At 31.6% G+C, this 12,462-nt stretch overlaps 1 protein-coding gene across 3 annotated transcripts in view; it reads left to right on the top strand.

Annotated features, from left to right (window-relative positions):
- The window catches only part of LOC130442542 (synaptotagmin-15-like), an 80,952-nt gene that overhangs the window by 19,097 nt on the left and 49,393 nt on the right, over window positions 1-12,462 (top strand). The gene's annotated exons all lie outside the window — the stretch shown is intronic.

Genomic DNA, 12,462 nt, shown 5'->3' with positions numbered 1-12,462 from the left:
TAAGATGTCGTCTATAGAAAAAGTGTTTTTCCAAAGCTTTCGATCTGGAGGTTGCACCATCCACTTGTCTTGCAATTGCGTCTAATGCTTTTTTGACAGCCTCGTTTGGAGTATTGTGAGAGACGCTTTCTATCTCTAATAAGACCTTAATACACTTTCTTTATTGGTTCTGAATTCCAGAAGTCAATTGTACCAAACCTAACCTAACCAAATATTTGCCTATTTGGTATGTTTCAACTTTAGAATCTTTACAAAATGTAGTTGTCGAACTTTTCCCCATAGACACGACTAATTTTCCGATGGATTTCTGCACGGCCTTCATCGCGTAGAAAACGTATCACACTTCGCAATTGACAATTGGCGGGAGTATCAATAATGGCGGATATGTTTACGTAGTTTTAGCACAACGCCGACTGACGTCTGAATGTCAACAATGGCGGAGTGGTTTCTTAGGCCAGCGTAGCGTCTGCACGGAGCGATCGGAGGTTGAAAAAAAAACGGCTCTCGTATCAGAACGATTTAAACAACAACAGAGTTTCTTTCTTTAGAATAAACAATAAAAGCTGAAATTCTTAAACAATTTTTGTCAAAAGTAGTAAAATTGAAAAGCGGCCTTTTTGAGTTCTTCTAGTTTAATGAATAATGCAGTTCTTCTTTTTTATATCTGACATTTTCTTAACCTAAAAATTTTCATCAAACTAACAAACTAAATTTTTTAAATTACTGCTTGAAGACGACGGTTTGGTTAGGATCTGACTATCGAATTCACTTCTGATTTATGGTGGATTAAAAATGACGTAGAATAAAGTTCATTCGTTAAAAAAGGAATATGTATCAATCGAATCGATTATCGATATCGATTATATAAATCAGTTGCACGTCAAGTATAGTAATTCATTAGAAAATAATACAAAAAGTCGATGGTTGTTTTTAAATTGAAAAAAAGATATTCGCGCTTATCTAATATTATGAATAAAAGTGCAAATTAACATTGTTCTCAATTTATTTATAAAATCATTTTGTGGTAACATTAAACTGGAGAAACTTACTTTTACTTTATAGGCTTAAAATCTATCACGGATTTTATCCCATAAAATTATTTGTAAAGCGGAAACTGTACGGCGTCACGTTCCATTGGAATATATCTGAATAAAAAGTGGCTTAATAAATAAGCGCGAAATTTAAAAACAACTAGACTTTAACTAATTTCTAATTGCAAATATATCATGAAGTTCGAGGTCGCCAAATGTGCCAGGATTTGTTTCTGGTAATGGATACAATTAGAAATTCAACAATATCATGTTTAGTGATGATTCCGCGTTGTTTCTTGAGTTAATTAAGTGACAAATGACATTCATAGACAAATAAATCATTTTCGATATAAATATATTGAGTCAATTTTGTTGTGTACTTACCCAAATCAATGTCTAGTAAAGTAAATATACTTTCAAATACAATTGTCTAATGATTGTGCATTATTTTGCATTGTACAGTATTGAGCCTTGAACTGAATGTGCAAAACTCCACGCCACGCCACGTCACGCTTATTTTATTCTCTAAATTTAAACAGAAAAACTCTCAATAGCTTCGAGACTACTAGATTTTTTTAGATTAAAGTGCTGCCGCGACTGTGATTTTACACAGCACGAAAAAAAGAAGATTTTAGGTCAATAAAATTAAGAAAAAAACCTTAATATACATGATGAGTTTCGTGTATTAATACAAAAACGCGGTGTGGCGTGTAGTGTGTACGCAGATAGTTGAATCAAAAACATTTACACGCATATTCGATACGTGGCGTGGCGTGGCGTGTTGCTAGTAGGTTTTGAACTTGACTAAAAAATATCTATGATAAATCTCGAGGATTTTATGTTAATGGTGGTGTTATTTAGTACAAAAAGTTGCAACGTATCCTCGTATATGATAAAATTTTGATTTTAGTCTCATTTAAAAACAAAAAATTAGAATCGGAGCAGGGATTGTTCCAAGAAAAACTGGTATTTACTCGAGATCAAATACAGCGAACTATTCCAGTTGAATGACGCCATTTTATATTACATCGAAGGTCATGGAAAGAGCTCGCAGAATTCGTTTATGTATATTCCATATTTTTAGTATAGAAAAGTTGTAGGGAAATATTGGATTAGTTCAGATTATTATTAATGAATTCCGTGTGTGAATTCTGAATAGAAAAATTACTGTTTCTGATCCTGGTTATGATATTTCGTGGTAAATATTTGTTTCCAGTGATTCAATTAGGGTAAAAACGAGGGTAGTATTAATTTAATTCGTGTTTAATTCGTAACAGATTGAAAACTACATTCGTTCATAATAATTTTTTATTTAATCACTTCGATTTTTATCCATCGATAACCTTGGAGATATTCAGTTGAAGATTCAGCATCGTTTGCATTTTTCCGTTGTCTTAAACTTCTAACTACTTTCCAGACACTTGAAACAAGCCCCGATCTAAATCGATTGATTAGATCTAGTCTAGTATTTTTCGTACAGCACCGGTATGGCGATTAATTACTTCGTTGATTTTAATTGAATATATTTTCTCCACTACTGACTTCGAATTGTTTTTAAAACTAATTTATATCGTATTATTACAATTTTTTTTTTTTTGTTTAAAAGTTAGTTACGAAACATCGGCGTCAAGCAAATATTTAAATGTTTTTATTTTATCGAGCGATATATGGAATTGATGAAAACGTCTGCGGCAGACAGAGAAAATCAAGTTGGAGATATTCGTGGAGAATTTTCAAGATTTTTTAGTGTAGTGAACACGCACATTAAGTCGTCAACAAACTTTTACGCAAGTTGGATTTGACGTTGGAAAAGGGTTTACGTAATCAAATTTATGTGTCCAGATCCGATTCCCTAGGGATATTCATATGTCCCGAGGAATAAAATACGAGATGTTTAATCAATAAAAACGCATGGATTTGAATTTATAATACTGAAAACTCGATTATTTCACTTTATAGCATGGAGTTTTGTCGATGTTTCATCGTGCAAATCTGTCACAACTTTCCCAGTGTTTAAGACATTATTAAGAGATCCCAGTGCTCTAAAGCCATTTGGTATTCAATTTTCTAACCCTTTCGTCTAATTTTACGCCATTTTTACTAGTTTTTTGTTACTCTAAAGCCCCATTATATCGTAAACTGATGTAGTTCTAGATTTTGATTTTGGTTTTCGCCCTGTATATTCTTTAAACTGAAAATATGTTAGCAAATTTATTTTGAGCTTGTTTTTTCGCGTGTTTGAAATAACAAGAAAAAGCTATTTTGAGAATATTCCACGAAATTTTGAATAGGAAACCATAAATAAATTTCGAATTTCAATCGATATAATGATTTGTGTACTTGACCCTTTCGAAATTTATACGAATCATAAATTTAAATTATATCAAATAAGGTTTCTCAATAAGGGTGCGCGATATTTAAAAATTCTTCTACAATAAAACGTTTGATATTTAATTGAAATCATTTTAAAACTTTGGAAATTAACGTATCAGACACTAATTAAACTTATAGTCCAGTGAATAATGGTAAAAATATGGTATCGCCTCTAAATTGCATCAAAACGTCATGGATTTACGTTAAATTATATATATACGGGGTGCAAACTACCCCTTATTGTCGAAATTACATGAAATCAAAGTTGAAGCATTTAAAAAATTGTTTTAAAAACATTTATAATATTAAAATGAAGATCGAATGATTTTTTATGATACTACAAATGATTTTCAACCCTTAATTAATGTATTTCAACCCTTATTATAACCATGTATATGATCCGAAATTTGAAAAAAATATATGTTGGTTTGTTTCTCTTTAATTTTTGAGTTAGTTTATCGATTAAGAAACCATTTTGTAATCTATTAGGATAAAATGGTTTGGAATACATTGAATCCTTTATTTATAAAAGGATAACGGTCAAAGGACTATTGTGAAGTTTGAGGTTAACGAAATTTTCATTAAAAAAACCAATTTTTTGTTTTCCAGCACTTTGAAAGGTTTTTCAAAGGTTTTTCCCACTTTTTCCCAATTTATCAAAATCACTAAATAAGTTCCACCCTTAATAAATCATAACTCGGGTTTTTGATATTACATTTTTTACAATTTAAAAGTTTTTGAGTTAATAGCGACAAATATTTTTTGTAACAAAAATTCGAAATTTCAATCACGAATAAAACAAAAAGTATCGATTTTTCGAAAAATCTCCATAGAGTAATTTTTGTTTATATTGTTTTTTTATATCGATTTCTATACAAAAAACTTACCACTTCCTAGCCAGGGTGGTATTTACCCCCAAAGTACGAATACACATCGGCATTGAGTAGATTTATCAATGAAATCGATTATGGAAAGCGTGATTTGAAAAAAAAAAAAACTTGTGTAAGCATTTGACGTGATATTTTTTTTATTTTTCAATAAAGTTCCGTTACATTTTCATTTACACGAAACTATATTTGCTCACCGAAACCAATCGAAATACCTTAATATCGTTTTATTTTGCGAGAGCTGGTAATTGATATTGACATTTTCGTAGGAGTTTTATTTGTACAATATAAATTTATATAAGAGTTTGTGTCATAGGACATTTCAAGAACACTCAAAAATACTTACAAATCGACCAAATTTGTTGCGCAGAAACTTTTCTATGAAATAAACTTGCGTTTTTTCATTAAAACAAATGAAAAAAAAATGTTTTATTATTAATTACACATGATGTTGTTTACTTACAAAACAGAGTTTTCCTAAAAACTGACTATTTATAAGGTTTCAATTTGATATTGACAGACATACATAAATACGATACAGATTCGTAAATCTATACGTGAAATTATCCAATCCAAGTTGATTCCGCAAACTTCTACCTTCTTGCCTTGCGATTTATTTATGGTTATCGCAAATGCCAGACGTACCGAAAATTGTGAACGTTTAAAATCGGTATAAGCGCTGATTTGAAGGTAACTAACTGTCCCGGAAGAAAACTCTGATTGGTTGCATTGAGATCCTCGACATCTTTATTTCTCGCTGCCAATATTGCTCGTTAACTCAGCCAATTATGGTTATTGAACTGGGAAAACACGCTGAGTCTGTGATGTGACAGAAATCTGTAGGTAATAAAAATCATCTAGAATATTCTAGACATATATAGAATGGATGTACGACGTTATTGTCTAGTCTAGACGCTTCCAGGTTGAATAGGAAGCATCTAGAATACTCTAGACATATATAGAATGGATGTACGACGTTATTGTTTAGTCTAGACGCTTCCAGATTGATTACAAAGCATCTAGAATACTCTAGACATATATAGAATGGATGTACAACGTTATTGTCTAGTCTAGACGCTTCCAGATTGATTAGGAAGCATCTAGAATATTCTAGACATACATAGAATGGATATACGACGTTATTGTCTATTCTAGACGCTTCCAGGTTTAATAGGGAGCATCTAGAATATTCTAGACATATATAGAATGGATGTTCAACGTTATTGTCTAGTCTAGACGCTTCCAGGTTGATTACAAAGCATCTAGAATACTCTAGACATATATAGAATGGATGTACGACGTTATTGTCTAGTCTAGATGCTTCCAGATTGATTAGGAAGCATCTAGAATACTCTAGACATATATAAAATGGATGTACGACGTTATTGTCTAGTCTAGACGCTTCCAGATTGATTAGGAAGCATCTAGAATACTCTAGACATATATAGAATGGATGTACAACGTTATTGTCTAGTCTAGACGCTTCCAAATTGATTAGGAAGCATCTAGAATATTCTAGACATACATAGAATGGATATACGACGTTATTGTCTATTCTAGACGCTTCCAGGTTGATTACAAAGCATCTAGAATACTCTAGACATATATAGAATGGATGTACGACGTTATTGTCTAGTCTAGACGCTTCCAGATTGATTAGGAAGCATCTAGAATACTCTAGACATATATAAAATGGATGTACGACGTTATTGTCTAGTCTAGACGCTTCCAGATTGATTAGGAAGCATCTAGAATATTCTAGACATACATAGAATGGATATACGACGTTATTGTCTATTCTAGACGCTTCCAGGTTGAATAGGAAGCATCTAGAATACTCTAGACATATATAGAATGGATGTACGACGTTATTGTCTAGTCTAGACGCTTCCAGATTGATTAGGAAGCATCTAGAATACTCTAGACATATACAGAATGGATATACGAAGTTATTGTCTAGTCTAGACGCTTCCAGGTTGAATAGGAAGCATCTAAAATACTCTAGACATATATAGAATGGATGTACAACGTTATTGTCTAGTCTAGACGCTTCCAGATTGATTAGGAAGCATCTAGAATATTCTAGACATACATAGAATGGATATACGACGTTATTGTCTATTCTAGACGCTTCCAGGTTGAATAGGAAGCATCTAGAATACTCTAGACGTACATAGAATGGAAATACGACGTTTTTGTCTATTCTAGATGCTTCCAAGTTGATTACAAAGCATCTAGAATACTCTAGACATATATAGAATGGATATACGAAGTTATTGTCTAGTCTAGACGCTTCCAGGTTGAATAGGAAGCATCTAAAATACTCTAGACATATATAGAATGGATGTACAACGTTATTGTCTAGACTAGACGCTTCCAGGCTTAATAGGAGGCATCTAGAATATTCTAGACGATCGAGGTGTATAACTACTTCTCAAACACATTCGTAGTTTTATTTTGTTGCAAAAATATTCGCAATTTAGAGGTGAAGTGTCACTATCACAAAAGATTAACATCGACAGATCGAAATATTAGTTGGTTGTCAAATGTCGAATATGTCAGAAATTTCATTTGTGATAAAAATAAACCGTTCATGGACTTCTACGAATAATTTAAGACCAAAATTAGACAAATCGGTCCATTTGTTCTCGAGTTTTAACGAAAATAACGAACAGCAATTTATTTATATATACAGGGTGTCCCACAACGTGTTATAACTATCTGTATAGTAAAATCATGAAAATTTCCACGATTGGGTTTTCAGATTCGATCTTCTTAACTAAAATATTTTCAAAGATGGTCGACTTCCAGTTCTTCCGGGATCAGAAAGTATGCCTTATTTTTTACCCCTGAATGCATTAAAATAGAAAAAACCGGGTGGTTCTATTTAAAAAAATAAAGAAATTCGATATTTATGAAGTTAAACTTTGAACACTTTTTCTACACACCCTGTATAAAATAGAAAATTTTTCAACATTGATGTAGATACTTTCGACCTTGCTTAAAGTAATCGAACAAAAATCAGTTCCATATCTTCAAGGGTATTATCGTAAAAAAATAATTAATAAGGGTCTGCAACGGTCAAATTTTTTACAAAAAAATTTATAACTCAAAAAGTATGTATTTTTCGAAAAAAATTTTTAGACAAAAGTATACTAAAATTTTACGTAGATTTCAAAAATATATTAATATACAAGGTGTTCTATTTAAAATAACAAAGTTACAATCGACTTCCTGTAGAAGTTTTAATTCGTCGTGGGACACCCTGTATATATATAGTTTTTGTGATACTGGTTCAATTCAATGTTTTTTCGTAATACTATTATTTCATATCTAATGAAAAATGTGAAAAATATGTCAGGAGAATGTCTTTCTTTGGAATTACGTTTCTAAAATACATTATTAACTGTATTTTTCATACCGAACCGTTTGCATGAGTTATTTTTTCAAGTTGAATAAATTTCTGATCTAATTCCAAATTATTTTGTTGTCAGATGCCCGAGGGACATTTTCTTATTTTGATTTTACCGTATATTTGGTATCAAGATACCCTTATAATTGGATATAACGAGATCCAACAGTGTTTTTTCTTTCTCAAAATAATTACAATTATATAAGCGTATACGAGGTGTGTCGGAAAAGTTCCCAATCTCAACCTGAACATATTAATAAAAATTATGATAATTTCATACGCTTTATGTTTGATAATAGTGTAAGTATGTATTCTTAGAAGGAAAAAAATTGATTATCGAGTCTCAATCTAATATATCAAAAGGTATAAGAAATTAAAGAAATATTAGATATTTAGACCTGGGTCGATAATTTTTTAAAAAGAAAAAAATTGCAAAGGGAGGGGAATATGATAAAAATAAAAGGAAAAATAATTTACGGGCGATCTGTGATCGTCAAGAGAAAGGGGGTGAGTTTTTAAGGACAAAAAACGGTTTATCGCGATTTCCGGTTAAACTACAAGTCCTATGAAAAAAAGTTAAATAGAAAAATTGTAGATAATGAAAAGATCTACAACTTTTGTATGTATCGTTTTTTCACATAACCTCAAAATTTATGTGAAAAAATCAAAAAACCGAGTTTTTTATTTTTATCTTTTACAAATAACGTTTTTTTTACAAAATTTCGGGAAAAGTTACCTTTTTGTCTCTCATATTCACCAAATACTTATTTCTAAACCTTATTTTGGTCTAAATTTCTAAAAAACATCTCGATTTTTAATCGAAAATTCTCCCGTCAAAATATCAATTTTGTTTTTAAATACAATTTTTGGTTATTTATTGAATTTTTCGACTCTAATTACACGAAAAATATTTTATATTGATAAAAATGAGTAATTAGAATGTTAAATTTGAATAAATAACCAAAAATTATGCATAATGATTAGGAAAAAATTTGAATGCTAGTTTTTTTCGTCTTATTTTTTGCATTTTCCGGAAAAATTTACCAATTTACTTTTTTAAAAAAGTTATTTTCACGAAAATTGGGGTACTTTTTCGATATTATATCAAAATAAATAATAAAAAAATGTTTTTTGTGAAAAATAAAAAATCGATTATTTAGTTTTTTGAATTTTTCACATAAATTTTGAGGTTATGCGAAAAAATTGTAAATACAAAAGTTGTAGATATTCTTATTACCTACAACTTTTTTATTTGACGTTTTTCCATAAGACTTGTAGTTTTTCCAAAAATCAAGATAAACCGTCTATCATTTTTCCTCTCGTTTTTTTTTATATTCTATTATTTTTTTTTCACTTCCAACGCTTCCATCCTGGTCTAATTTGTTACTAATTCGACATCATTTAGAAAATATAAACTACGAAAGAAAGTACGTTCAATTATTTTATGTTTACCAATTTAAAACGAATTTATTTGATCTAAGTAGCCTCCGGTATAACTTTCTTATTCCAGATGTTTATATTTGTGAAACAATGTAGACTTGACTTGGAAAAAAAAACCGTTAAACTACTTTAATATATACGAGGTTTGGCCATTAAATAACGAGATATTACTCTACATCTTTCCATACGTTTTATCCATTGATGGAACCAGTGCTGGAAGTCTTCTTTGGTGAGGTTCTTTAGGAACTCTGCCATTTTTTGCTTCAACTCTTCCTTGGACTCAAATTTCAAAACAGATCTTTCTTTCAAAGGAATCCAATCAGACCCGTTGACGCAAAAGCTTTTGGTCAGTGTCAAATGTGTTATTCCTCGTATGAAATGTTTCTAACCGTTTCTTTATCGGTGTTAATAACCTCGGCAATGATCCTGATGCTCCTTCAACAATCTGGACGCACAATTTCGAAGTTGAAACACTCGGGCTTCGCTAGAGCGCTTACACCACTCAAAAACACGCGCACTAGATAGAGAATTGTCCCCGTAGGACTCTTACAACAATTTATAACACTCAGTCGTAGTTTTTTTCCAATTTAACGAGAAATTTGAGATTGATACGTACCTCAATTGTTTCTCTCAAATCTAGCATCGTGTTTCAAAAAAAATGACACGTAGAAAACTTGCGTGTTATCCAAGGGATTAAAATCGCGTGTCCGAGAAGGCCAATTAATCGAAGTTTCTGCACCTTTACCAATCAATCGATTCGGAAAATGATTATTCAATGAATTACCACATTTTTAATCAAAGTACGACGGAGTTCCTAGCTTTGAATCTTCTAATATCGCGAATAAGTTATTTCTTAAAAAACCCAGGCACATATCATAAAGTTGCTGCTCAAAAATGAGTCAATTTAATCGGTAGATCGTCTGGTAAGCACTGGAGCTTCCTAAGCAATCATCTAAACTTTTGATTAACATTATCTAATTCAACGAATAACAAGTTTTATACTAAGCTAGTCGTAGTACGGAACAAACAACAGTTTGAGTCCCAGAACCCGTCAAACATAATCAACGTCGATTTTAATTCACTTAATGCTTATTAAAAGTTCAATACAACTTGGTACGAACCGTGTAACTAGCTCCCTCTATGAGAGTCAGACATAAAAACAAATTGAAAAAAATGTATGTTTGGATGGCGTTGCGAAAATTATTTACTCGAGGAAACCCCAAATAGTTTTCAGATTTCGATGTATACTAGATACGGGATTCACTTGTTTATGAAACACCCTGTATATGGAACGTATTATTTTGTTAATGTCATAGTTAATAAAATATAGAACGTGAAATGGGACTGTTATATCACAATCGTGATTTTGAAAAAAGTGTTTTGATTCGACTTACTTAAGTCATATTAACTTTTTGCTAATATGTTACAAACTGATTACGTAAAAATTTGTTTACAAAAAAAGAAAACTGGCATTCGTGAGTCCCGATACAGTTCACTAAAACCGTTAATATAATATTGCAATTAATAATTTTTTTGTAACAAAACATAGAATTCCATTCAAGCAGAATTAAAATTCGTCTTAGTTAGAAATTATATCGAAAATATGAAAATTTCGTAATTTTACTTTTCTTTAATATTTCATTCAACTTGGTTTTTATCGTGGTAGCTAAATTACCTCCACAACGTCTTTGCTATACGCGTTCAAATCTTGCAGTTATCCAATAAGAGGTGTTATTTTGAACGGCCCGCCATTTCGGTAAATGTCACTTTTGAAGCTGTCATTTTTTTGACATTTGACAAGTAGAAACTACGCCATTAATCAAAACATTCACTATAAAAATGGTGAAAGTTTAGCAGAGACGGTTCGTAAAACTAAAACATTTTTGGGTCGACGTGAAGCACCTTCTCGGACCGCGATACAGAAATTGGTGGAAAAATTTGAGCTGTTCGGACAAGTTAGTGATGTGAAGAATAAAATCCGTGCACGTCGCTCGAGAAAATTCGAAAATCAAGACGTGGAACAGTTTGTGCAGACACAGTCTAACAGGATGTGATAATCCTTGTTTTTGAACCATCGTCATCATTTTGAAGTACTTCTTTATCCTCTAGGTCAACTCCGAATACTTCGTTTTGTACATTTGCGTCAATTTGAAGATGACGGACAGTATTTTCTGTATTCGTTTTACATTTAGGGTCCCAAGTATCGTGGTCATGATGTTTCTACGTCAGTTTTCAATATCTACGTTAAGGATTTCGTTAATTACGACGGTTATCGATATATTCCTTCGTATAAATTCTCATAAACACATAGAACCAAGCAGATGTTGTAAACTGATAATTGAATTTTCAATTTTGAACGAAATATCTGGGTGGTAATTTTATTTCTGCAGTTTCGTACACGTTCTCGTGAGGTTTCAGGAATGTTTTATAGCCTAACGCGGAACAATCTGGATATATATGAATTAACTACAATGTAGCAAACATCGGGAAATGAATTTTCCAGTTCCAACACTGAAAAAGAAAATGGCGGAATGAATTATAATTGCAACAGACGGGAAAAGCTCCTACCATAAAGGCTTTCAATCTTTCATCTTAATGTAAATCATATATTTGAATAAAAATTATATAATCGATACCAAGCAATGTCGAAGGATATAAAGGAACTGCCTCAGCTATCCTTGTGACCAAGTGTCTGGCCGAAAGCGATAGAAATAAGTTTAAGAACAGAAAAATAAAATGTGGTGTCATTGGACAAACACCATGGGAGTACAACGAGCTCTGGTGCATAATGGAGTCTTAAAAATCAATTTAGGATCAGGAAATAACAAAATAAAAGCGTATAAGGCAGTGAAAACGGTTAAAGAGAAGATACTAATCATAAAATACAAGCGACATACAAATTCTCCATAAATTTTAATAGTTATAGTGGAGAGAGTTTAACAAATTATATCGGATCTGTTAATAATATAGTTAAGCGATTCAAAGTGTCCTTTATATATATCTAGACACTTGAACCCAATTAAAAGTATAGTTATTTAGTATTTAAGGTAGCTTGTATACTGATACTGTATTATTAATAGTTTGATATTCGATTTTAGCAAATAACTCGGAATCTACGCCGAATTTCGGAAAAAGTAAAGATATCAAAAATAAAGTTTAGGAAATTTTCTACAAAAAAGCTTCTCTGTAATTTTTCCTCAAGTGCTGTGGTTTCTTTGTAAAATGCGCTCAAACTTCGTGGTCTCAATTTACTAAAAAATTTTCGCGCCACGTAGATTCTGACGCTGAAGAAGAAACTGCTGTATCTTCTCGAAAACTC

The sequence above is a fragment of the Diorhabda sublineata genome, chromosome 4 (genome assembly GCF_026230105.1).
Source record: "Diorhabda sublineata isolate icDioSubl1.1 chromosome 4, icDioSubl1.1, whole genome shotgun sequence".
NCBI classification, from domain to species: domain Eukaryota; kingdom Metazoa; phylum Arthropoda; class Insecta; order Coleoptera; family Chrysomelidae; genus Diorhabda; species Diorhabda sublineata.
This window is presented reverse-complemented; position numbering and strand designations above follow the sequence as displayed.